The 25951-nt window shown below is 32.8% G+C and overlaps 1 protein-coding gene across 1 annotated transcript in view; it reads right to left on the bottom strand.

Annotated features, from left to right (window-relative positions):
- SPTLC2 (serine palmitoyltransferase long chain base subunit 2) overlaps positions 1-25951 on the bottom strand; it is a 154299-nt gene that overhangs the window by 12555 nt on the left and 115793 nt on the right. The gene's annotated exons all lie outside the window — the stretch shown is intronic.

The raw sequence follows: 25951 nt of genomic DNA, 5'->3' as shown, positions 1-25951 counted from the left end.
TCTGTGCCAACATTAATAAGCCTCTATATGTTCTCCAGCAGACTACCCCCATAATCAACTAGTTTTTTTCCTTATCTCCAAAAAACATGCCTAAATTTCCCCTAACCAGGAGAAAATCCTCATTGGACCCTATCATTCATCCCCATCTCTTTCCCTTTCATAGCTAAATCCTTAGAAAAAGCTCTATCCTCACTGCCTCCAGCTTTCTTTTCTAAATTCTTTGTAATTTGTCTTCCAATCTCATTACTCTATAGAAACTGCTCTTCCTACACTTACTAATTAACAATCTTAATTACTAAATCTATTGGTCTTTTTAAAAAGTCCTTAGCCTTTGATTTTTACCTTTCAGGGCTCAATAAATGCTTGCAGATTTGACTAGATTTCTTTACTGATGCCTCCTAAATCCACAGTCAGCTCTCACTTTCTCTTAGATATTTGAAACTCAGGTCCTTTTGCATCTTACACTGGATCCATGTCCCTAAGTGAATTCTCCCCTCTTCTATATATTTCTATAGAGGGCACTCTATAGACTGTTCGTTCTCCTTCACCCACTCCACATCTAATCAGCTGAGAAAATTTTTTCATTTTACCTTTACAAGATCTCTAATATCTGTCTCTCTCTGTACTTACAGAGCCAAAGTAACTTTTTGAAAGGGCAGGTCTGAACATGTCCCTTCCCTATTCAAATACTAATGCTTTTCTATTGCCTCTAGCATCAAATATAAGCTCCACTGTTTTTTAAAAATTCTTCCTAAACTGGTCCAAGCCTATTTACTCCCCTTTCTATATACTACAGTCCAGGTAAATTGATTTTTTTCCCCCTTCCTTAAATATATCATTCCATAATCTATTCTAAGTCTTTTCATTGGCTGGTCCACATGCCTAGAATGTTCCTGGAATACTTACTTTTTTTCAAAACTTAGTTCAAGTGACATCTTCTAAATGAAGACTTTCCCAATCCCCAGATCGGCATGTGTTCCTCACCCCCACTTTACCTACCTTCCTTGTCTCCAAAAAACATGCCTAAATTTCCCCTAACGAGGAGAAAATGCTCATTGGACCCTATCATTCATCCCCATCTCTTTTCCTTTCATAGCTAAATCCTTAGAAAAAGCTCTATCTTCACTGCCTCCAGCTTTCTTTTCTAAATTCTTTGTAATTTGTCTTCCAATCTCATTACTCTATGGAAATTGCTCTTCTATTTTGTATATATTGTCCTGCCCTATAGAATATAAACTCCCTGACAGTGACTGTTATTTTGTCTTTATATCCTCAGAGCCCTAACATGATGTTTACTTGTAGACTGATTAATCTCTATATTAATGATGTTTGTGTTTGTCAACTCCTAGATGAAGAATTATTATCTCATAACTCATTTTGTATTGCTGAAAAAAAAAATTGCTCTTTCATCATCTTCCTTGAGTTCAAGTATCATTTTTATGCAGATAACTTCTAAATCCAAGTAGACCTTCATCCTTTTCCAAAGTTTTAGACCCATATTACGCCAGAAGCCCTTTCTCCGAGGCAAGGCAGAATATTTTCCACTTGGCTGGCTGGTGGCAGAAGAAGAGTTTTCAGAAGAAAAAGCTACGAGTCGAGAGTTCAGTGGACAACTAGATTCATCTTCATCTCTACCTAGATGGCATATAGGTATTTCAAATTCATGGGAACTCAGTATCTTTCCTTCCAAACCCATCCCTCCTCTATATCTGTATTTCTGTGGAGTTATCATTCAGATTTCATCATCTAGAAGTCATCTTTTATCTTCATTCTTATCACTAGCCCTCTCTAACCAATCAGGATATGACTTTGTTGATTCTACTTTCATATCTGCTGCATTCTTACCACTCATACAGCTACCATTTCATACCTCTCATTAGGACTGCAGCAACAACTTCTTAATAGGTCTTTCTTTCTTTGAGATCTTACATTTTGCCATTATGGAAGTGATTAAAATGGATATTTTAGAATAATGTACAATGTTTCCCAAGTGGCAGCTATAGGAAAATGTTATTATCTATTAAGTACCTCTCTCCCAAATCAGATCACTCTTCTGGTTCTTCCTACCTATTTTTTTTCTGTCCTCCTTCTGTCCCCTGCCTCTTTGACTAACAGCTTATGTTTGAGCCAAAATGCCTATTCATCAGGCAATTCAAATATGGAAAAAAAAAAAGAATATGCATAGATTATATTGTGTTTAACCATGTTAGTGAGCTGATGCCACAAACAGAATTTTAATTCTGACAAGATTCTAATTGTGAAGGTGCTAGTCTTCTCCAAGAAATGAAAAACATTTTTAATTAATAGCTTATTTCAAAGAACCTACGCTCAACCCATAATTAAGTAGTTCTTCCCAGGCTACTCCATGATCTAAAAAGAAAAATTATTAATGTGAACTTAAATTTTCAGTATGGTTTTGTTTGTTTGCAGTAGCAATTCAAAAATATAAAAATTTCTCTTATCCCAAATAAATAATCTCATTTTAAAGTCCCTTTAGGTCAAGGGAAATAATTTGTTGCTAGAAAAAATGATAATTTATATTTTCTAATAGAATACATTTAAATATTTTAATTATCTTGAAACATTTCTGCATGATTTGTCACCAATCTACAAAATAGATGCCAAATGTTCCCTTTAAATTCAACATTCTGGGTAACATTGATTTTGTAGATTTAAAAGAGAAAGAATAAAAACAGCCTACTGACTTGAATAATTCCTAGCCATTGTCTTCTGAAAAAAAATTATTTTACTTTACATTTCTAAATGAAGGGGTGGGAATAGAGATAAGCTTCATAATATCTTGCATCTAGCACCATTATTTAATAATTTTTGAGATTCTCACACATTTACTAAAAAGACACAACACATAAGAATTAGAGCATTAAGTGACAAAATTAATCTAATATTTCTCTCCTTTTTTAGCAATCAAGATATAAAAGTTTTTCTTTCTCTTAGAGACATTGCCAGCAAATATCTTTCTCGAAGAGGGAGAAAGTGACGGAAGGATAGGCGAATAAATGAGAAACAAACTGACTTCTAAAGTGATAGGTTTCCCCACCCTCAATAGCACTATCTTCTTCAATCTCAGCCATTTGGGTGCTCTTTTAAAAGCAGAGGAGTGTGGGTAAATGCTTTTTCTGGGAGGAAAAAATTTTTTATTCCTGATTTTCCTTCTAAAATATATGACGTTACAGAAATTAACATAAGAAAAATGTATAAAAAAGTTATTAGTAACTATGGAAAAGAAATATTTATTTAGACTAAGACATGACAGATATAGAAAGGAAGCATTTTAGAATAACATACATTTCAAATATTCTTTCTTTATTCTTTTCTTTATTCCCCCCAGTGCTTCACTTTTTAAAAGGCAAGTGATATATTTTATAAAGTGGCTCTATTTCTTTAAGCAAATACATTTATCTATAACCTGGTATTGACCTGGGTTCCAGAAAGGAGGAGGGAAGGTTAATAGCAGACACATTGGGATGGAGAAAGGAGAAGAAAAGAGTAGTACTTGGTCACAAAAGTGAACACCAACTAGCTCAGAAAATCAATGAACTGGCAAAGAAGGTTAAAGTAAACTAATATTCAAAATTGTCACTCTCATAATATTAAATTTATAATTTCTTAAGTAATATGCAGGTATGTACTGAATAAAAACTAATATTATTCCTAAGAGTATGTTTGTTATACGTTTTTATATATAAAATTATAAATGTACTTATACCCTGACAACTTACGAACAAAAGATATGAAACCTATTTTGTTAGGATACCAAAAACATTAATAGGTTGAGATACAAATCAATATCCTTTCAAATACTTCAAAAAGGCATGGAGGGATTGAGAGGGAGGGAAAGGAGGAAATGGAAGGGCAAGGAAGATATCCATACATCTAAAATAAAGAACGAAGCTAATCTCTTACAAAATCAATATGCTGTTTTGCCCCCTCTTTCACAGGTTCCTTCTGAAAGTTCCTTGAGTATTTCATTCATTATTTTAAGCAGAGCATAATTAGCCAAACTGGCAAGAGATTTTCCCTAATTGACCTTGAAGAAGTTGCAGGCTAGCTGAATCTACAAAGTAAATTAAGGTCATACATATGTAATACTGTGTGATACACTGTAGATATTTTTCCCCTTGGGTCCCTTATACTATTCTCAACTTTGAATATCCACTGACAACGCAGAAAGGAGAAAATATTAAGCCTACATTTCATCACTGTGTTTAGTCAGTCTAACAATATAAAAAGAACAGCTGAGGGGCAACTAGGTGGTGCAGTGGATAGAGCACCAGCCCTGAAGTTGGGAGGACCTGAATTCAAATCTGATCTCAGACACTTAACACTTCCGAGCTGTGTGACTCTGGGCAATTCACTTAACCCCAATTGCCTCAGCAAAATGGAGGGGGGAAAAAAAAGAACAGCTTAGTGTTTTGTTCTATGGAAAAATCCATACATATCATCCTCTTACAGCTTGAGAATAAAAGACAACTGAGCAACAGAACTTGGATCCCACTATAACAGTAAAACACGCTTATGCCAAAGGTTTTCTTTATACAAGATCAGCTTCCTTTACAAGGGCATTCTCTATGAACATTTCACATCATAGTTTTCATAATAGAACTTGCCTCATAATATAGTAACCTCTGTATATAATTTATGAGATTGGACAGATTTTTCCCATAGGGACTCACTCCTAAAAAGCATAGGGAACTTTCCTTAAATTAAAAAAAAAAAAAAAAAAAAAAAAGCATAGATGGAACAAATAGGGGGTTGGTAAGGAGATACTTTTAAAAACAGATTAAAACTTAAGGCCTTCCTTCACAAAGGGGAGAACACACACCAGGGGATAATGCTAAATAAGAAAGCCAAGAATCATCTCCTAACTAAAGAGTTTCATCTACAAAATGATGTTTCTCTTTAGAATTATTATCGCTCAGTCATTTTGTACAGCTCAAAGAATATTTAGCTGAGTTACCTCAAATACCTGGGAATAGCAAAATACTTGTCTTTGTTCTAACAACTAACAAATGACAAATGTTAATGGACAAAACCCTAAAGTTTTTTGCAGAAATTTAAAAAATTACTTCAGTCCATTGAAGATAAGGTTACATCTGACTATTCTTAATCAGGAGAATTTGGTAAGAAACTCAAGGCAGTTTGCACTATTATTTGGCCTAAAATTTAAAGATATGTTTACAATATACCTAAAAGGTGAGAAAGGAATTGGAAATAAGTAGAAACAGGTAATGGTGTCAATTTAAAAACTAAGGAAGAAGACTTCCAACAATTGGGTTAGGGGCAGCAGTAGAAATACTGCTCCTTTCTAAGGAACTAGTAGGAGGGCTAGATTGTGAAGATTTGGGTCAAGATTCTGCTCTGTCACTTGTTGTTCAAATAACATTAGACAAATCATCTTATCTCTCAGAATTTTAGTTTTTTCATTTAAAATATAAAGATAAAGGACAGCTAGATGGTGCAATGGATAGAGCACTACAGCCCTGAAGTCAGGAGGACCTGAATTCAAATCTGGTCTCAGACACTTAACATTTCCTAGCTGTGTGACCCTGGCCAAGTCACTTAACCCCAACTGCCTCAGCAATAAACAAACAAATGACTGAATAGTGTGTGTGTAGTGTGTAGTGTGTAGTGTGTGAGTGTGTGTGTGTGTGTGTGTGTGTGTGTGTATGTGTATGTATGGGGGGGGGAGAGAGATTGAGATCGATTAGAATAGATGATGGGGGGGGGGTTCCTCTTCTAAATCCTATGGTATTCTCAAATTAGAAACTTAAATTATTAAGTAGCATTGGTAATCTTGACCTTGATTTTTATATCAACAGTATAATCCTTCCACAAGTTTTGATTAAATTTTGATTATCTGTATTTAATTGTGACTAGATTTCTAAGATGAATATAATTTGAAGATTTCTATTTACATTAGCTCTCTGAGATCTCTCTGAGATCTCATACTCATCTAATTCTACAGCTGTAAGGAGGCTATTCATAATATTCTACTTCAACCAAATGACATAAGTGATCCTAGATAGAATTGATCTATGGAAGATTCTTGGAAATTTGTGCATTGATTAAAAGTCTGGAGTAAGAATATAAAAGTTAATAGTGCAACTTACTAAAAAATTTGCTTTTCAAATGTATATGCTTTTGACATGTTCCCACCTGTTTAAATTTTACTGTAATTTTCCATTAACTACTTATGGCTGAAAAAGTGAATTATTTTCTTTTGTATACATTGCACCATAGCCAACAAAATGTATGAGTCTGGGACTTCAAAAATAACATTTCAGGTGTTGATTGAAATCTTCCGAGTTACCAAAGACATTTATACAAATGATGCTCAGTCAGAGTTAATCCTCTAATTCACTTTACACTCTACTGCACAGCTCCTAATCTTTACAGATTTCCTGGATGAGCTGATATAATCTGCCTAGGGGTGGGGGTACCCGTTAGAAATTACTGCTAAACCCTTCAGTATGTACTTTCCAATTAAGTGCATTTGATTAACAGAATGTGGAAGTCAACTAAAGAACCTTTTTGTTTTTCTCTCCTTAAATGCATCAGAGTAGGAGAATTATGCAATCAGTGACACATGAGCTTTCTCAATTGGTAATCGCCTTAAATATTGCATAGTCCCATTTGGAGAAACTTAAAACTAGTTTAGTTTCAGCTATGCATACACAATGAGTAAAGCAGAATTAGAAGATCTGTGTACACATGAAAATACAAAACTAGCTGCCTTCAGCTATTTTAATGTCTAACCAACAGAAAGCAGCAGAAGGGATGAAGAAAATAGAGAAAAATCAATCCTCTTATTAAAATTAGAATAAAAACTCTAAAACAAAAATGCTTGTCACAATGTTTTGCAATATGCTTTAAGTATATATCATATCAAAGAATTGAGCTTTCAATTGATACTGGTCACTTTCATTACCTCCGCGCCCCCGCGCCCCCCCTCCCCCGCACCCCCCAGGTCAGACTGCTCAGCTTTTTTTTTTTTCTAAACCATACAAAAATCCCTATTTATGTACATTTTTAAAGCTACTTACTTTTCCTTAACATTTTATCTATTCTATTCTGCACACATAAAAAAGAAAGATTTCATTCTTGTGTTTATTTCAAAAGTATTAGCAAAATAATTAACTTAAAATTAGGGGAAATTAGGAAATCTGATTTTTTTGTTTATAAGGTCACATTTGTTTGTTTTTGCTGATCTTCTTGAAATTGGAGACCAGATACCTTGAAGACCTTTCACACAAGTACTTATAATGCTAAATTTAGTCCTTTAAAAACAAATTTCAATTGTTTTCAGATTATATAATCCTGGCTATTTTGAATAACTTTCAATCCATAATTCCTTTAGAGCAGGGAAAAGACCACTAAAACTCTTTAATTACAGAAGAAAGCTCTTTTTTAATAAAAAACTATTTTTTCCATAAGTGACCAAAAGATAACTAACTACTCTTCTATTCTTCTGAAAAGACATTATTATATAATGATGAGAACTGACTACATGGCATCTTTTGACAGCAGGATTGCTATGGTTTTTAACTAAGAAAGTAGTGACCCTTTCTTTAAAGCTAAAAGATTTTAATAGTCTTCAGATTTAAAGATTGGTTCCCTAAATTTTTTTAAAGCAATTTTAAAGCCTGAAAATTATTTTGGATTTACTTAAGGAGCTAGTAACTATTATTACTATTTACAATGAATACTGTAGACAAATTCAGATATAGTAAAAATGGTATAAACAAAATAAGCATACACTTTATATTAGCAGATAAAGAATAGTATCACCCTTTCAAATTCTGCCAATTTCTGTCAATTTTACTTATATAGGTACAAAAGTTTCACATTAAAACAATATACAATGATTACATACAAGTATTTAAGGGAAATATTCTGTAATAGATAAATATTCAAACAATTTTTAAAAGACAAAATACAAATTACAGTCCCATGACATTTCTTATACCACAATAAGATTCCATTACAATTGTTATCTAACTGATGGGCATTCCTCCTCTCCCCTTCCCCCCTCCCCCAGTTTTTAATTCTTAGCTACTATAAAAAGAACTGCTGTAAATATTTTTGTACACATGGGTCCTTTGCCCGCCTTTCCCCTTCGCCCTTAATTTCTTTGAGATACACTAGTGGAATTGCTGGATTAAAGGATATACACAGTTTTATAGCCATTTAGGCAGAGGAACTAGTTATATTTAAACAACATTGGCAAAATTCTTTAAAATATTTGTGAAAAAAGAATAGGCTCGAATGTGTCTAGACTATATTGACAAAACCAGTATATAACTCATTTACATAAGATCTTTGAGAATAGGAACTATTTCTTTCTAGGCTTTGTATGCTTGGCATCTAGAATGTGTTATTTTTTAATCATGTCTGACTCCTTTTGAAGTTTTCATAGCAAAGATACTAGAGTGGTTGGTCATTTCCTTCTCCAGCATATTTACAGATGAAGAAACTGAAGCAAACAGGGTTAATCGATTTGCCCAGGGTCGCATAGCTGAGTTCATGAAGATGAGTCTTCTAGACTCCAGGCCCATTGCTCTTTACACTGTCCTACCTACCTGTCCCAACCTAGCACATAGTAAATATTTAATGATGTTGACTGACTTATCCAATACAAATTTAACTACAAAGTTGTCAATATAAAAAAAAAAGTTGTTTTCAATTATCTTAAGTCTATATCTTGAAATAATCATTTGCTCACCACTTATCAAATTTCAAAGATAAATAAGAAATGGTACCTTGCATTCAGGTAACACATAAACTAAGAATCAGCAGCTGTCTTTCCAAAGGGAAGAAAAAGGATAATTATTATTCTAAAGAAAGATATTTTTTTCTTGATACTTCACAAATAATTATGGGAAGAAAGGCACTAACCAGATTAATTTAGTGTATTATACTATAGTATGACACATCATTAATCTTTACCACATCCGGCCACAACTCAGCAAGGTTTATCCCTGGTCAATATTTTCAAAAAACATGATTAAAGTTTTGTTTAAAATAGGATCACATTTTATGATAAATTCAGAAATGGTCATCTCTTTGAAGAACTGAACATAAATTTCTCCCTTATATTCCCATCTCCAATCTTCCTTTTAGGGAGGCCTTTTAAAATGCAACAGACTAAAATAAAATTAAAAGAAAAAAAGAAACAAACAAAAAGTGAATTGAGTTTCTATTCCTTCTACTCATTATATTAAGTGTACATAACAAGTAAGGAAAATCACCCACTAATCTAGTTGGTAATGTAATTATAGTTACAGAGTGAGCTAAGATATTCTCTCAATTTTTGTTGCTTTAACACAAAATTGGAAAGTTATTCAAACATGCAGTGATGGAATTTGCAAGACAGGAGAAATATTATGAAAGCCCTATTTCCCTGAGGTAGTAAATCAAAGGAAAAAGGGACTAGTCCTCTCTGAGTTACCCTCTGAATGAACATATAAATAAATGCACAAATATAATTGTTCTAACTACAAAAAATTCCCTCTCACTAAAAATTTTTCTTTTCTTTATGTTTAAGTATTTTTTCCTAAGTGTTTTATTGCTGTAAATCACTTCTATAAATTGCTGACAAGATGAGAGGTGTTGACTGAAGGCTGACACAAGGCATCACCAGTACAATAAAGACCTTGTTCAAATTAGCAGAATGATAGGACACTTAAATTAGCAGTGGGGGAAAAAGGATCTAGGATTTTTAGAGGAAAAAAACTGCTTTCAGTTATTGGGTATCCTAAGATAGCAAGAGAGCATTTCATGTACATTATTATCTCATTTGATTCTGACAGCAGTAAGTTAAGTTTCCCAAGAGGTGTATTAGAAATATTATTGGATTTAGAATCTGAGGACCTGGTTTCAAGTCCCTGTTCTGTTAATTTACTGTTTTTATGAATATGGTTAGTCGTTTAGCATCTCTGAGACTTTATTTGTATATACTATAAAATAAGAGTTGGTCATATATTAAATCTGCAGAAAGACATACATTTTTGGATATGGGAATGTATTTTACTTGACTGTGCAGCTTTGTTAGAAAAGTTGTTCCTTTTCTTTTCTTTCATTTTTTTTCTTTTCCAGTGTGAGGAGATGGCAGGGAGAGAAATCAAACACTGAAAAATAAATCAAATAAGATGTTCCAGGCACCAATATGCTAAGCACACAGGCAAGTAATGAAGAGTGCAAGGGAATCTTGCAGAAAGAGAGTATTTGAACTGAGTACTAATAAAAGACAGAAATCAGTAGGTGAAGGTAAGGAGGAAAAGCATTCCATGAACAGAGGACGAACAGTTAAAAAAAAAAAAATCATCGAGTCAGTAAAGGAAATGCTGTGAGTAAGGAATTTTAAGAAAGCTGGTCACCAAATTAGAGTAAATGATTCGAGTTTAAGAAGACTGGAAAAGTTGGAAGGGATCAGGTTGTGAAGGGCTTTCAATGCCAAATAAAGCATTTTATATTGAGTCCTACGTGTGAAATGGAACCACTGAAAAGGGCCTGAGTGATACAATCAGACATGCTTTGGGAAAAACCACTTTGACAGTTAATAAAAGATGGAATGGAATGGGGTTAAAACAAACCAGGAGAACATTAAGAAAACTAATAGGATAAATAGTCTTAAGCAGAGTCTGGATGTAGATCGGGGTGGCAAATCTTCAGCCCACAGACAATCATTTGCTAAGGCAACTGCAGGCAATGAAGGGAGGTACAAACAACCTTCCACTGCTTGAATTCTATAAATTGGTAATTTTATATGGCCTGTGAATGATGGTATAAATATCCAAATGGCTCTTGGCAGGAATAAGGTTCCCTACCCTTGGTCCAGATGATGGCTCTGTGAGTGGAAAGAAAGGGACTTATGAGAGATGCTGTGAAGATAAAAGAGACTAGAACTGGCAATAGGACATGTGAAGTAAGTGTGAACGAGAAGTCAAGGATAACATTGAGGTTGTGAGCCTTGATGAGTGAGAGGATGATAGTGCCCTCAATAGTGGAGGAGCTCTGTTTTAAATATATTGACTCTGATGTAACTACAGGTTATTCAAGTCAATAAATTCAATAAATCTAAGAGGATGGAATTCAAGAAAAGTTAAGACTGGATATACAAAGCTGGGCATCATCTGTATACAAATAATTGATATCATGGGAACTGATAAGATCACCAAAAATATGGAGGGCCTAGCACAGAGCCTTGAGCCATGTGTGTGTGACTATGATGAAGATCCAGCAAAGAAGACTGAGAAGGTGATATTAGATCTAAGGAGGAGAACCAAAAGAAAGCATTGTCACAAAACCATCTGGAATATTTATGAGAAGAGGGTGTTTTCTGGCAAATCTGAAAAAGCTAACTCTGGCTGCAAAGAGTTAATATGGCTCTGAGTAAGCCTTTCATCAATGAAAAGCTAAAAAAACAAAAACAAAACGTTTTGTTCAATCCCTGTAAGGTAAGCTACATTCTCTGGAAATTTTAGGAGTCTGAAACTGACTGTTAGACAGTTCTATAATGGCAATATATTTGCTGGAGGAAAATAAATTTGGGATGGATGTGTTTCTTTAGGAAGGAAAAAAACAGACTCAAATTCAAGCTTTAAAAAAAAAAAAAGTGCTGGGAAGCCTAAAATATAGGCATCTTGCCATGCTTCATGATAATTGTCCTGAATTAAACTTTAAGCCAACATAGAAAATTACGTACAAGAGTAGGTAGCTCCTTTAAGTGTCAGACTACCAGGATTTCTGCCTCCATTGTTCAGAAAAATGACTATAAAATAAATTTTCTTATAAAAGATTAAAAAATAGAACCTCTTTGAGCCTATTCATTTCAGAGTCAATATTAAGCGCTAGTTACGAAATAATAAAGATTTCCTAAACCCAAGAGGAAGTATACTATATATTTGTTTTCTATTAAAATTTTTCATAAAATATGTAATATTCACACTTCCATCTATTATCTCTTTTTAAAATAGATAAAACATTTAAAGTCTTAAAAAAAGTATGCAGTAAAATCAAATGTATATGAAAGTCATTTATTCCAAATAAAAATATACTTGTATTTTAAAGTCATATTATTATGATTAAAAGAACTCTATTCTCTTATGAGACATTTAAAATTTCTAGGTCTAAAATTGGTGTATTTTCACAGAGTCAAAATTAAGGGGAAAAACTGCTTATATGTGTTGGAAATAAACCTACTGCAGAATTTTGTAGGAGACATAAGTCTAATTTGAGGGAAATTGACCTGTTATAATAATTCTCAAACATCTTTGAAGATACAACATAGTCTTAAAGCTCAAAAATCACCATCAAAAGAACCCAAAAACTAAAGCAAACCAACTACAAAAAACTCGATTAAAAGTTACTTAAGGCTAAGTAGGAACTTGCCAAGAAGTAAGTTGGAGTGAAACATCGATTTGTATGTGTTACATGCTCTTTAAAAAGAGGGGGGTGAGCATGGAAACTATGAGACATAACTACAGCAGTATTAATAGATCCCTAGATAATTAAGCCTCTTACTCAAGAAAATTAAACCAACAGTAGCCCTTTTGACTTTTTATTTAACTATGTAACATCAAGTGGATGACTGGAAGAAACTGTTAAGAGTAAGAATTTTAGGAGCAGTTAGAGGCACAGTGGATAGAGCACTAGCCCTGAAGTCAGGGGGACCTGAGTTCAAATTTGATCTCAGACACCTAACACTTCTTAGCTGGGTGACCCTGAGCAAGTCACTTAACCTCAACTGCCTCAGGGGAAAAAAAAGAATCACAAGAACTTGAACTCAGATCTTCTTCCAACTCTTTCTACTATATTGTGTCCCAGTCAATCAAAACTTACAAATGTTTATGGGAAGAGACCAGATATAAATGTGCTTGCCACAGTTTAACAGTACATTACAACTGAAGATACAACAGTTTGATTATATTCCAAAATACACAGTACATCCTTTAAGTTAAGAGATGAACTTGGGAAATGGTTCCTAAAGGATAAGGGGGTTGTTTCCTGTCATTTTCAAAATGGCTAATTCAACATGATCCTTAGATTCCTTCTTTTTCTTGATTTCTTGATTTTTGATCTCTGGTTATCATTATTAGGGCAATCATACATTGAAAACCACATGAAGACTGAACAATAGTAAAAGCCACACTAGAAATTTGGCTAAGACTAACTTTGAAATGTCAAGCTTAATTGATAAGAGAAAGAAAAGAGTGTTACAAATTCAAAGGAAATTTGACAAACAGCATCTAGCTTTTAGGAAGATTCTACTTTCATCAAGAATTTCAAAATTAAGAAGGGGCAATACTTTGCTTTCAAACAATGTGAATTAGCATATACAAATTCTATTTTTATTTTAAAGCTTTATTACTAACTGCTTATCACTGCTTGCCACAGTCAGAATTAAGTGAAAACTATTTTAAATGTAGATAGTAGGATGAAGGAGTCTGAACAAGACTGAAAAGGCTAAAGAATTAAGTCTTTGTTGAAGATGTTTTCTTTTTGTAGGGCATACACTATTGTTATTGACATCACATTTGGGATTCTGATAACATCTTAGAACCCTTCCCCGTACTCTTGGCTCACTGACACATCAAAGATGACTGAGTCATGGCTAGTATGTATGTGTGTGTGTGTGTATATATATATATATATGCCATTATCTTTGGAATTGGATTGTAAAAGGGGCCAAAGAATAGAAAATCAAAGCCAAGGTGACAGAGAAAGTGGTAAAATGTGTGCATATTGATTCTCACAGGGAAAATTTGCATGGTTCAGGGACACCTTCCAAGAAACAGGTAGCCTCAAAAAAGGTCAGATATCCTTGGCGACAGATATGGAAATTAAAGCAATGAGAATTTCTGGATCCAACTTCTTGGAGAATAGAAGAGTTTCAGATTAATGCCAATTTTGGGGACCAAATGGAGGAGTGTCAGGACTACGTAGAAACCAGAACCAAGGAAGGAGCAACATAAGAGCCAACCTGTGAAAGAGCATTTGGAAGGGGGTTGACTCCCTAGCAACCAGGCCCATGTGCTTTTTCCATTTTGGTAGAGAGACAATGGTTCAATCACAAGTTATTACCTTAAATCTAGAGCCCAGATTTTTAAACTGTGGTTCACACTCTCATATGGAGTCTTGTAACTGAATGTGAAGGTTATGAAATTATAATTTATCAGTAAATACATACCTATTATACATACACATATAAAAATTTCTTGGGCAAAAAGGGGTTGCAAGTGGAAAAAATTTAAGAAGCCCTAGTCTAGAGGACTATAAAGCTCCATGGAAGAGGTAGGGCTCACCAAAGATGGAAGAAGAATTATCTTAGTTGTTTATCAGCTTACGTGTATGGTTAGTTTCATTTTCCGTCAAATAAAATTAAACTCTTATATTCAAAGTATTGCTAACTTGAAGACTTGTATGAGAACTGAGGATTTTTTTTTAATTTATCTATAGAGACTTAGACATGATATTCTTAGAAGAAACCCTAATCGGGGACTTGAACAGTGAATATGATTCTGAGAAGCCTTCCCAAGGCTGAACTTAGTCTGTGTAAAACCATAGCTTCAGTTTCTGAACCATGAGTTATATAACAATGTATAGCTTACCTACAAAAGCAGTACATTCACATTAAGTGATACAAGTACTAGTTCTATTAGCACTTCTCTTATTTGGAAAAGAAAACCTACATCTAGATATAATGTTCTCAATATTGATACTCACTTAGTAAAAATACAAATACTCATGAAAATTCTTCTGGAAAAACTTCTGCTATCTAAATGAAAACCATGCAAATTTCAGTAAACATAGGAAATCTGTTTTTCAGCTTTATTTTGGTTTTGTTGTCTTTTACACATGTACAGATATGTTACAATTTTTTGTTTAATCCCCAAAGGAATCAAATGCCATTGAAAAGTCACTAACTTAGATGGAGAGAGGCTAGAAAATGAAGTCATGGAAAACTCCCTTTGGCACTTTGAGTCAGCCTGTAGTTTGTACTATGTTAATTTGTACTTGTTTATATGTTCCTTTGCAAGTGTTCTTAATTCTTTTTCATTTATATTTTCCTTGTGTCTCCAAATAAATTATAAGCTATGAGGCTCACTATATTTTTTTATTTTTAGTGAATCTTCCCCAACATGGCCCATCATAATTGGCATTCAAAAATAATTCTGGCTGACAAGTAAAAGGAAAAAATTCTGGTAGAATATAAAATTTATTTGTATATTGTGCTGAGACAAGTATTGAATAGGCACATAATTTTTAAAAATCTGCTTTCAAAATGATACTTCCCCTGCTGCATGTTTAATATGTCAATTGATAATTCAATTCCCTCTTTTCTAAGATTTCTATCTTCATATCTCTGAAGGGACAACATCCCTTCAAACAGTAAAATATAAGACTAGCTTAGTGTAACTAAGGTGGTGAGTCCAAAGGAGATACCAGAAAGCTTTAAAAGAAACAAAATGCAAAGCAACAAAAAGATTTTTTTAAATTAAGTACTACAAATTTGTGGGAAAGTAAAGATTTAAAAATGAAGATAGGCAGAAGCAGAAAAAACTGCTTGTAAAAAAAAAAAAGAATCTGAAGAAGCAATCTTGAGCTGGGGGAAAAATTGGAGAGAGGGCATTCATTAAATTCAATCTAGAAGCACAGATCCTAGTAGGTAATAAAAGAAATGCTCAGACACTTTTTCAGATGTTTTATGTAAAGAAAAGAAGGAAAGAGTTAATCAGTTTTATAGTATTTTACAACAGTTCCATAATTAACACCTTAACAGAAATGGATACTGTATACAAATCATAAACATTATGAAGGAAAATCCAAGTCCATGCTATTCTAAATAAAAAGTACCTTTTCCCTAATCTGAGAAATCACCATTTGAGGAGCAACTTATTAAGTGTGGTTTTTTTTTTCCCCCTTAAATATGGCTTTTTAAATTTAAGAATGGGACATAAGCATAACAAATTTTCAAACTCTTCCTAAGATGTGGGAACTATATAACCTCTTGCTGCTTATAAAATTGGAAATAGAAAATGAATCTTGAAAGACCACAATCTTTGCAGACATACAAAGCCCTTTCTGTGCAAAGTTCTTTGACTTGGAATGATTTGATCAGTAAGGGTGATAAGGTGATACAATGGCCAGGTTGGATATCAAGCAGACTGCCAAACACATCACACTTATAATTGCAACACACTGAATCAAATCTACAACATCTTTCAGTAAGGATAAAAAAAAGGAGGTCAATGTTTCTATCTTCAGAGAAACATATTAGTAATCTTAGTCTGCCAGAAACATTTTTGAAAATATGTTTTAAGGTCTTTTTGATGTAAGAAGATTTAACTCATAAACCTTTTTGCATTTGACCTCTCAAAGTTCTAAAGAAAATTATGCCCCCATCAAGACTGTTGTTTGCAAACCCCCTATTTTGGGAATAGAAGCTTTAATAAATGTATAATATGTTGATACTTAAGTTATCATTCAACACTCATACCATAAAAGAATGACAGCTGAAAAAATACCAAGAAAGGTCAAAAGTACATTATAAACAATATTTATAATATCTGGCAACTTGGTTTAAAAAAAAAAAAGTGGTGACAGAAGACATGTCTGAATACACATAAAGGCACAGACTTTATAAACTAAATGTGATTCAGTCCATAAGAAAAGCTTCTTTTTGTGATCATATATACTTCATGATCCTCTTTCATTTTAAGTTGCTAAGTTAAATCTTGTATCTTTGGCACACATACAAAAAAGACAGCTTGCTGCTTGAATAGAAAGCAGTTTATTAAAACTTCATGGTTTTTTATAGGGGCATGTGTGCAAAAAGTATATATATGTGTATGTTTTCAGGAAGGAGAATTATGTAGGGTAAAGTGGAAGATGGAACAGAGAGGAAAAAAGCTACAAAGATTTGTCATTTCTACCCTCGCCAAGAGGACAAAGATAATAGACTTGAGAACTTCAAAAAAATGTCTTAGAATCCTCAAAGATTTCAATTTTCCACTTGTTGGAGGATGGGGGGAGATGGGAAGGCGGGGTGCTAATATCAAATATAAGATTATCCTAATCTTGGAAGGTTGTTTCCCCTTAAAAAAAACTATTTCATAAAGATAAATCCATAAGGAAAAGACGTGGTATTTTCACTGAATTGTCATTTGCACCTATCCTTCACTTCCACCCTCCTCTTTCATAGATCATAGAGTCTGAGGTTAGAATGAACCTCATCAGGATCCATCTAATCCAATCCATACATGAAATGAATCCCCACTAATCAGCATCTTATTAAAACCTCAAAGGAAAGGAGAGTCATCACCCATGAGCAGCCTATTCTATCATTGGAATCTCAACTTTTAGGAAGATTTCATTAAATTAAGGCTAAATTTGCCTCTTTGCAGTTTCCACTAATGGCTCCTGGTTCTGCTTCCTAGGTTCAAAACAAACAAGTCTAACCCTTTCCCCACAAGACAATCCCTCAAATGCTTGAAGTCAGCTAAACATCCAGTTACCAACACTTATATGACATAGACTCAAGACCCTTCACCAGTCTTGTTGCCCTATTCTGGATAATTTCCAACTTATCAATATTCTTCTTAAACCTGTGGCACACACACCTAACAACATTGTAGACAGATCTGAAGAAGGCAGAGTTTATGGGAAAAGGGGAACTGTCATTTCCGTGTGCTGCTAGCTATAGTCTTTAATATAATTAAAATACATTATATTCTTTATCCCAAGACTGAATTAGCTTTTTGGTTACCATATCACATGTCTGACTCATCCAGAGATTGCAGTCAATTAAAACTCCCACTTAAAAATACAACACCTTGGGGTTAGGTTTTGTCATTCTGTTCTTCTTTTCCCAGCGTTCATCTGTCTCTACTTTGTCCCAGGCAGGGGCCACTCACAGAATGACCCCACAACTAACTGGAACTTGGAACTTGGAACAATCTGTTCATCTTTAGACAATCTGGTGGACTCTTTTTCCTGAAGGCTCACCATGCTAATGTCAGGCTTAGTGCAGTGCAAATGATCAGGTTAGACCAACTCAGTTCATCACTTCAGAGTCCAAGAAAATCCTTCAGTTTCTGTCTCCCAGGTAGTTAGATTACCAGTGTTCTCCTTGGTGTTTATTTAACACTTATTGAATGTTTAGTCATTGCAAGACTTGTCAAATATCTGAAGAGTAACAGATGATAGTTATAGCTTGGAAAGTTAATAATATAATTTTCATATGATCCCCACAATAAGTAGATATAGCAAATGTAAGTATTATCACCACCCCCAATTTACAGATGAAGAAATAGAAAATGAGAGGCTGACTTATGGAAGATCACATAGATAATAGCATCTAATTCTATAGCTAAACCTAATTCTAACGTGACAGAGCTAGGATTCAAAAGCATATAGCATGGATTTCCCCAAAATAAAACTAACCAGAAGAACTTCTGCATCTGCTAGTATGTGTCTGTTAAAAGTCAGGGACAGAAAGTGGGAAGCAGGGATGACCAGCAAAACTTACAGAGAATACAACAGGATAGGCACAAGCAGCTTTATGCAATGAAATTAAATCCCTTAAATCTCTTCATTATCCTATTCCAAATTAAGGAAAAATCATCTTACTTCAGAATGAATTAGTCAGAAGCATGGGGTACCTGAGACATGCTTGAGTAAATCATAACTACTTCCAGACAAATCTCTAATACCTTTTCAGTTGCAAAGCAAATGCCTATCTACATTGGGAGAAGAAATTTTCCTATCTAGAGTTCCAGATTCCAATAAATCATAGGCCTAATTAATAAATAGATCAATTTAAGTTATTAGACAGAGATACATTGATATCACTTGAAAAAAAATATATACCTCTTTAACATTAAGGAAAGTCTTGAGCCTCAGGGTCAGGAAGGCCTGATTTTCAAATTTGATCCCACACACTTAAAAGCTGTGTGACCCTGAGCAAGTCACTTAAGCCTGATTATCTCCAAAAAAAAAAAAAAAAAGTAGCTCTTGTTCAGTCTGTTTCATCAGAGGTATAATATATTAACAATAGTTGATATTTATATAGTGTAGTACCTTTCAACCACCTAACTCAGGGCTCCTCATTATAATAACCACATTTCTTTAATCAATTTGACCTATCCCTTAAAACTTATAGATTATAATACACTCTATTTGCCTATCTCATTTTCACTATATAAGAAAATGCCAAAAGTCCAAAATATTTGGTTTCCTGACTTTATCTTTACTTTTACTTATTTCTTGACATCTTTCACTTAATAAAATCAATTCATATCAAGAAAAATACATCAACAAAAGTTTCTTACAACAGTCATTCTATGAAATTAGGACACAGTTAAAAAACAGCAATGGCTCATATAATAATGGTTTTCTTTCTTCATGTTCCTGTCATAAGCACCTAGAGCTGACAATCAAGGCAACTAGTTTATGTCAAAGGTACTTTTAGGGACAGCAAAAGCCTGTGAGTCTGAGCATATTTCCAGATACATACAGTATTAGAAAAGTGTTACATTCAAAAAATCTGATTACTTTTATTCAAATTGATTATAGTACGGGAAGTATTTCTTCCTGTGTGAAAAATTAAGGCAGAGCTTTCCAAGCTTCCAAGAAATATATATCCTCTACTATGAGCCATGGCAGTTAAAGAATGTGAGTCAAATTTGTCTTGGTTCTTCTCACTGTGCACAAATGATCTGCTGAGATCTAGAAACAACTTAATACAACTTCAGAGAGGCCAGTCCCCGAGATGTGTACCCTGGTGGGTCAAATACAGAACATGCATATTAAATCACAGTAATGTATCTTTACATTTTTGAAAGCTGAAAAATAAAATATGCAATTGGTTCAGTGCTGAGAAAACACAGAACATCTCCAAACCTTTAGCCAATAAAAAAAGAAAAACTTTTGGGTTCAGGGAAATTGGTAAGAATAGAGGTCATATTTTGTTCAGGTTTACATATTGTGGCTAACTGCCAAAAGAAGCCTCTTTTCCCCCTACCCCCAAAGAGGGAAATCTCATCATGCTCAATTCTCTTTCTTACCACAGTTCAAATAAAGAAAAATGGCTAAAAATGTGTTTTCTACTTTTTTAATTTTAAAAATTAATATTTATGTATACTTTTTTGTTTGTCACTGTCACTTCCTAATTACTATTTTCTCTGTCCATCTGGAAGAAGCTTACTCGTAAAAACTAGAATAGTTAAGAAAATAAATTAATCCAATAAATATATTTTATAATTCTGCATCTATAGTCCATGACCCTTTCCGTTATATTCAGGTTTATATTAATCATTCTCCAACTATAGGAATCCATTTTATTTCTAGTTCTTTGCTACCACAAAGAGCACTGCTATATTTTTGTATATTCTATTTGTCTTTGATCTCCTTGATGTGCTTAACTAGTAGTAGAATCCTTTACACATTAGTAACTTTTTTAGCATTATAATAAAATGTTTTCTAGAACAGTTGGACTAATTCACAACGTACCAAAATGGCATTTTTGTGTCTATTTTCCAACGATCCCTTCAATATTCACTATTTTAGTTTTTTGTTATCTTTGCCAATCTGACAAGTATGATATGAAACATCTTAGTTATTTTAATTTGCCTTTTTCTTATTATTAATGATTGGGAACATTATTTCATGTTAATTTTAATAGCTTACATTTCCTCTTCTGACAACTATGTATTAACAGCTTGTGATTATTTACCTATTAGAGGAATAGCTCTTGTTTTTTACATATTTGTACTCACTATGTATCTTAGATATCACATATTCATCAGAAAAATTTGCTATATTGATATCCTCCCATCAATGCTCCTTAATAAAAATTATGATTGCAATGATTTCCCACCATCATTTCAAAAATGTTTTCTCCTAATGAAAAGAGGATTTTTTTTTCAGTCTATAATGGTACAAATAATACTTTTCTAAAAAAAACTTTGACAACCATTCAATAAGTTGAATGTATTCACTCAATATTAACAAGACATCAAATAAGTAATCTGGGAGACAAATCTACTAAAAAACCACTTTTTATAGAAACAAAGACAAATAACTGGAGATATATCAATTACTCAAGGTTGAGCTATGTCAAAATGGTATAAATGTTCATATTGCCTAAGTTAACTTATATACATCTGTTACCATACCAATCAAACTTCCAAGTATTTTATAGATATAGAGAAAAACATTAAAATTCATCTGTGGGAACAAAAGGTCAAGAAGATCAAAGGAAGTAACCAAAAAAGTAGGAATGAAGGGGGTTTGGCTATACTATATCTCAAATTACCTGATAAAAAAAGTAGTCACTAAAAAAATTTGATTAATAGAATGAATTACGTAAATAAAACCTAGAAGTAATCAAATATAATATTTGATAATCCTAGTGACACTGAATTCCTAATTGATAAAAACTGCTCAAAAATCTGGAATGCAATTTGTTAAGGAAAAAAAAAGCCAAATCTTAAGCTATATGCCACAACAAATGCCAACTGGGTATATAACCTAAATATAAAAGGTCATATTAAAAAATCAAATAAAGTAAGAAGACATCTTTCAAAACTCTGGCAAAGGGGAGAATCATATGTAAAATAAGAGATAGAATCTTGAAAAAATAAAAAATTTATCATTTTGATTACATAAAACTGAAAAGTTTCTGTACAAACAAAACAAGTGAAGTTATTATTATGAGAGAAGTAGTTAACTGGGGAAAAGTCTTTGTAACAGGTTTCTCTGAGAAGTGATGATATTCGAGACATATAAGGAACTACTTCAAATATAAGAAAAGCCATTCCCTAATAAGTCATCAAAGGCTCTGAACAATCAATTATCATTGGAAGAAATGTAAGCTATCAAATCATATGAAAAAATGGTCAGGTACTAATAAATTAAAAAATGAGAACCACAACTCTGAGGTTCTACTTCATATCATTCAGATTGATAAAGATGACAAAAAGAAAAATGATACTTATTGGAGGCAATGTGGAACACAAGCATGTTAATGCACTGTTGATAAAACTATGAATTTTCCAACCATTTTGGAAAATAATTTAGAGTTATATCCTCAAAACTATTACACTGTATATACTTTTTCACTCTGCAATATTATAATTAGCAACAGAGGAAAAAATAGGAGTACTTTTTGTGTATAAAAGACCTGGAAATAAAATAGATGCTTTGTCGAGAACGAAGCAAACTGTTATTTATGAAGTAATGGAATTTTACTGTGCTATTAAAGTAGAGTGTCATACTGGGTAGAACACTGGATTTAAAGTTAGGAATACCTTGGCTCAAAAACTGTCTCAGATATTTACTAATTCTATGATCCTAGCAAAGTTATTTAATCTTTCCAGGATTCAATTACCTCATTTTTAAACAAAGATGTTAGATTCAATGATCTCTAAGGCTCTTTCCAATTCAAATGAGCTTGTGATCTGATGAAATCTTATGAAATTATGAAATATGACAAATTTAGAGAAATAGTTAAAGATACTTATAAACTGAATAGAATGAAGCAGAACCAGGAAAACAATATGATCAACATAATACTTTTAAGGAAGTAACTCTCAAAGACCTCAAAATTCTGACTAAAACAATCATATTTTTGGCAGATTGTAGATGAAATGTATCTTTTATCATAAATAGAAGCAAATATGCTTCTCACTTAGGCCAGTATCTCTATTTGTGTGCCTGTGTGTGTATGTGCGTGTGTGCAAACGACACATTCATTATAAAGGAGGACTTCTGGGAAGATAGGTGGTGAACAATGATAGATATGAAAAGTAGCATCAATAAAGCAGATTACAAGTTGCACAGTGGGAAAGGAAAGGAGGTTTAAAAAGTAGAAGATAGAGTAGTTTATCATTTTCTCATATAAAAAATATTCCATGCAGAAGTTCACAACTTCTTATAGTTTTTGTCCTTGTTTTTTTTTTATATGTTTTGAGATGTGTTTGTGATTACTTATGACTGTTGGATTCAAAAGAGAAAGACAACTCAAATATTTTTAATCATATCTTTTATTATATTCAGGTCCAAGTCCAATAGAAGAGATAAATACATGTAAAGAAATATTAACCCTTAAATATTTTGGTTCTGACCATACATCTCAATTCTGCCTAATTTATAATTACTCAGAAATCTTAGATGCTTAATAAATATTCATTAACCTTTACTGAATAAAATTAATAGCTATGAAAATAAACATCACTGATTGATGCAGTAATTTTTTTAATACTGTAGCAAGGGGCTGTCATATTAATTACAATAAAGATTAGAAATAACAGCAATTGAAATCCTATGAACTTCATTTAAAAAGGGTATCTGCATAAAAGCAAGTAAAATAATAATAAGGTCTTATCCACGTGGACTGGAAAAAAAATAGCAGTTTTAAATAATCTTCTGAATTTTTCCAATATCTTCTTCAAATATAGATAGATAAATAGATACACACATTGTTTGATTATACAGTTGTGAAAATATAAAATATTAAGTCATGAAATGCCAATAACTGAAAATATTTGTGGCTATATGAAGATCAAATAATAGTAGTCCAAATATTTGTTTTCTAATTAACACCCTGTAAAACAGGAAATAAAACTATCAGCATCCCCATTTTATAGACAAGTAATAAGAAGCTCAGAGGTTGAACATTTACCCAGGGTCAAATGACCAAATAATAGAACCTAATTATAGTTCAGCATTCAGGATCATCTCTTTTCATTTTGCAAGTGAAAAAATTGAGGCTCTCAGAGAGGTTCAGTGATTTCCTCAAGATCCCATAGATAATAGTAACTAACTCAGAATTTGAGTTCAAATCCTTCTGCTTTCCAATCTGGTTATCACTGCTATTCTGCAGCCTCTTACCCCAGCTGTCCAACCCTTCTTTTTTTTCCCCTATTCCATTCAACTATGCACATAATCTAAGATCTATCTCTGACATTTTAAGACAAATGATGTTAAATAATGTTTTTGATACATAAAGAACACAGTTTATAAAATACATTCCTTACTACAACTTAGTAAGGCAAGTATTGTACACATAATATTATTTCCATCTTCTATTCTAGATGAGGAAACTGAGGCACAGCAATTAGATTACTTGTTTCAAGATCAGTTAATAAGTAGTAGGGCCAGGAGTTGAACTCAGGTTCTACCATATCCATATCTCCCATAATCTTTCCAATTATATTAAATTATTTCATATATATGAAACAATCCTCTTGTTATACATTTATCACATTTTCTCCATCTAGTCCATTTTCAAGGAAGAATTCTAAATATTCATTATCTTTATTTTCAAATTTTCAGCATTCAATTAAGAAGAAGAGGGAATTAGATATGAAATGGTCATTCAATTAACATTCTTTCATTTTACAAGCTAACCTACATTTCAGAACTGAGGGTCTACTAATCAAGAATTGTATGTTTACTAATAAGATCTATTAAAAGTCTCTTAAACATCTTGATCTTTGATATGTTAATCTTCCTCTTGAAAGTAGTAATTTTTTCTGTGGATATAGAAAAAAAAATTTACCTTCTCTTCGAGTCTATTTCTCTCTAAAATGAAAAAATATGACTAAAAACGATACATGTGTAAGTTCATCATTGTCATCTAGCAATTTTTTATCTGGCCTACCTCAGGCTTAGGCTCAACAGATCTTTTATACCCTTTTTGAGAGATTCTGGGGAAGGGAGTACTTTCTAATTCTGAAAGACTCTAATGAAACAGCTTCCCCTAAGCTCCACCATCAAAACTAGTTTCTCAGAAACCTCCCAACTGCTCAGATAGCTTTCAGCCAAAATAAACATGTTCTATATAGCTACTTTGACACCTTTTTGAAGTGCTGACAGCTGAATATTGCTATCAACGTGGAATTCACACTTATTCAATTCTGTAGCCAGGTGGTCCTAAACATCCTCCCTAAGGACTCAAAAGTATGAAAACAAATTAAGGCAAAAGAAGAAAGCTGTTTGACCTAACATTCTTTGTAATTTCATCCAAAAGGACAGCAGAAAAGGGATCTAAAAACCAAAATTTTAAATATATCATTTAATGCAAATAAACTTCTCCACATTTTTTAAAATGAGACTATATTAAAAGGTACAAAATCTTTATATATGTGTGTGTGTATATATATATTTTTTTTGGGGGGGGGGTGAGGGGGGGATTACAAAATTCCAATAAATAGAAATCTAAACAATTTACTCATGGCTTACCTTTTATAAAAAGAAAACAAATCCAGCTCTTTATATAATAGAAATGTGAAAAATCATTGTCAGAAAATATATTGAATAGCATTTAAATTATTAAAGTTTAGAGGGAAAGATATTTTGTTAATTCTCTCTATTATTTTACTTTACAAAAGTTTTTACTTCTTATTTGGAACACTAGGGGGAAAAAAGCCATGCCTTTTTTTTTTTTGCTCATCAACAACAAAAATCCCTTTTCATTTAGTAACATTCCCATGTATTATAACTTCAAGATATTGCCTCTAAACTATTTTAAAAATAAGATGGTATTGTAGTGTTTCTTTTTTAAAAATGTTTTCAATTTCACCTTCAATTCCAAATATACTTCTATCCTTCCTTCACACATTTCAATCCCACAAATCTCAAAAAACAAAACTATAAAATAAAAAAATAAAAAAAAACCAGTTCAATAAAACCAACCATACATCAACACATCAGTACATGAAAGGTTTCACAATCATAGCTCTCTAGACTTCCTCAATGAAGGGAAAGAAGGTTATCTGAATTATTTTAGGTCAAACCAATTATTACAATTATACTGTTCACTACTGTTTTGGTTTACATTGTTGTAATAATTTTGTATATTATCTTCCCTATTCTTTTTACTGTAATCGGCATCAATTCAAATATGATTGCCAGTTCTCTTCATATT

The sequence above is a fragment of the Antechinus flavipes genome, chromosome 2 (assembly GCF_016432865.1).
Source record: "Antechinus flavipes isolate AdamAnt ecotype Samford, QLD, Australia chromosome 2, AdamAnt_v2, whole genome shotgun sequence".
Taxonomy (NCBI): domain Eukaryota; kingdom Metazoa; phylum Chordata; class Mammalia; order Dasyuromorphia; family Dasyuridae; genus Antechinus; species Antechinus flavipes.
Note: the sequence above shows the minus strand (reverse complement) of the source record. Positions and strands in the feature narration are given on the sequence as shown.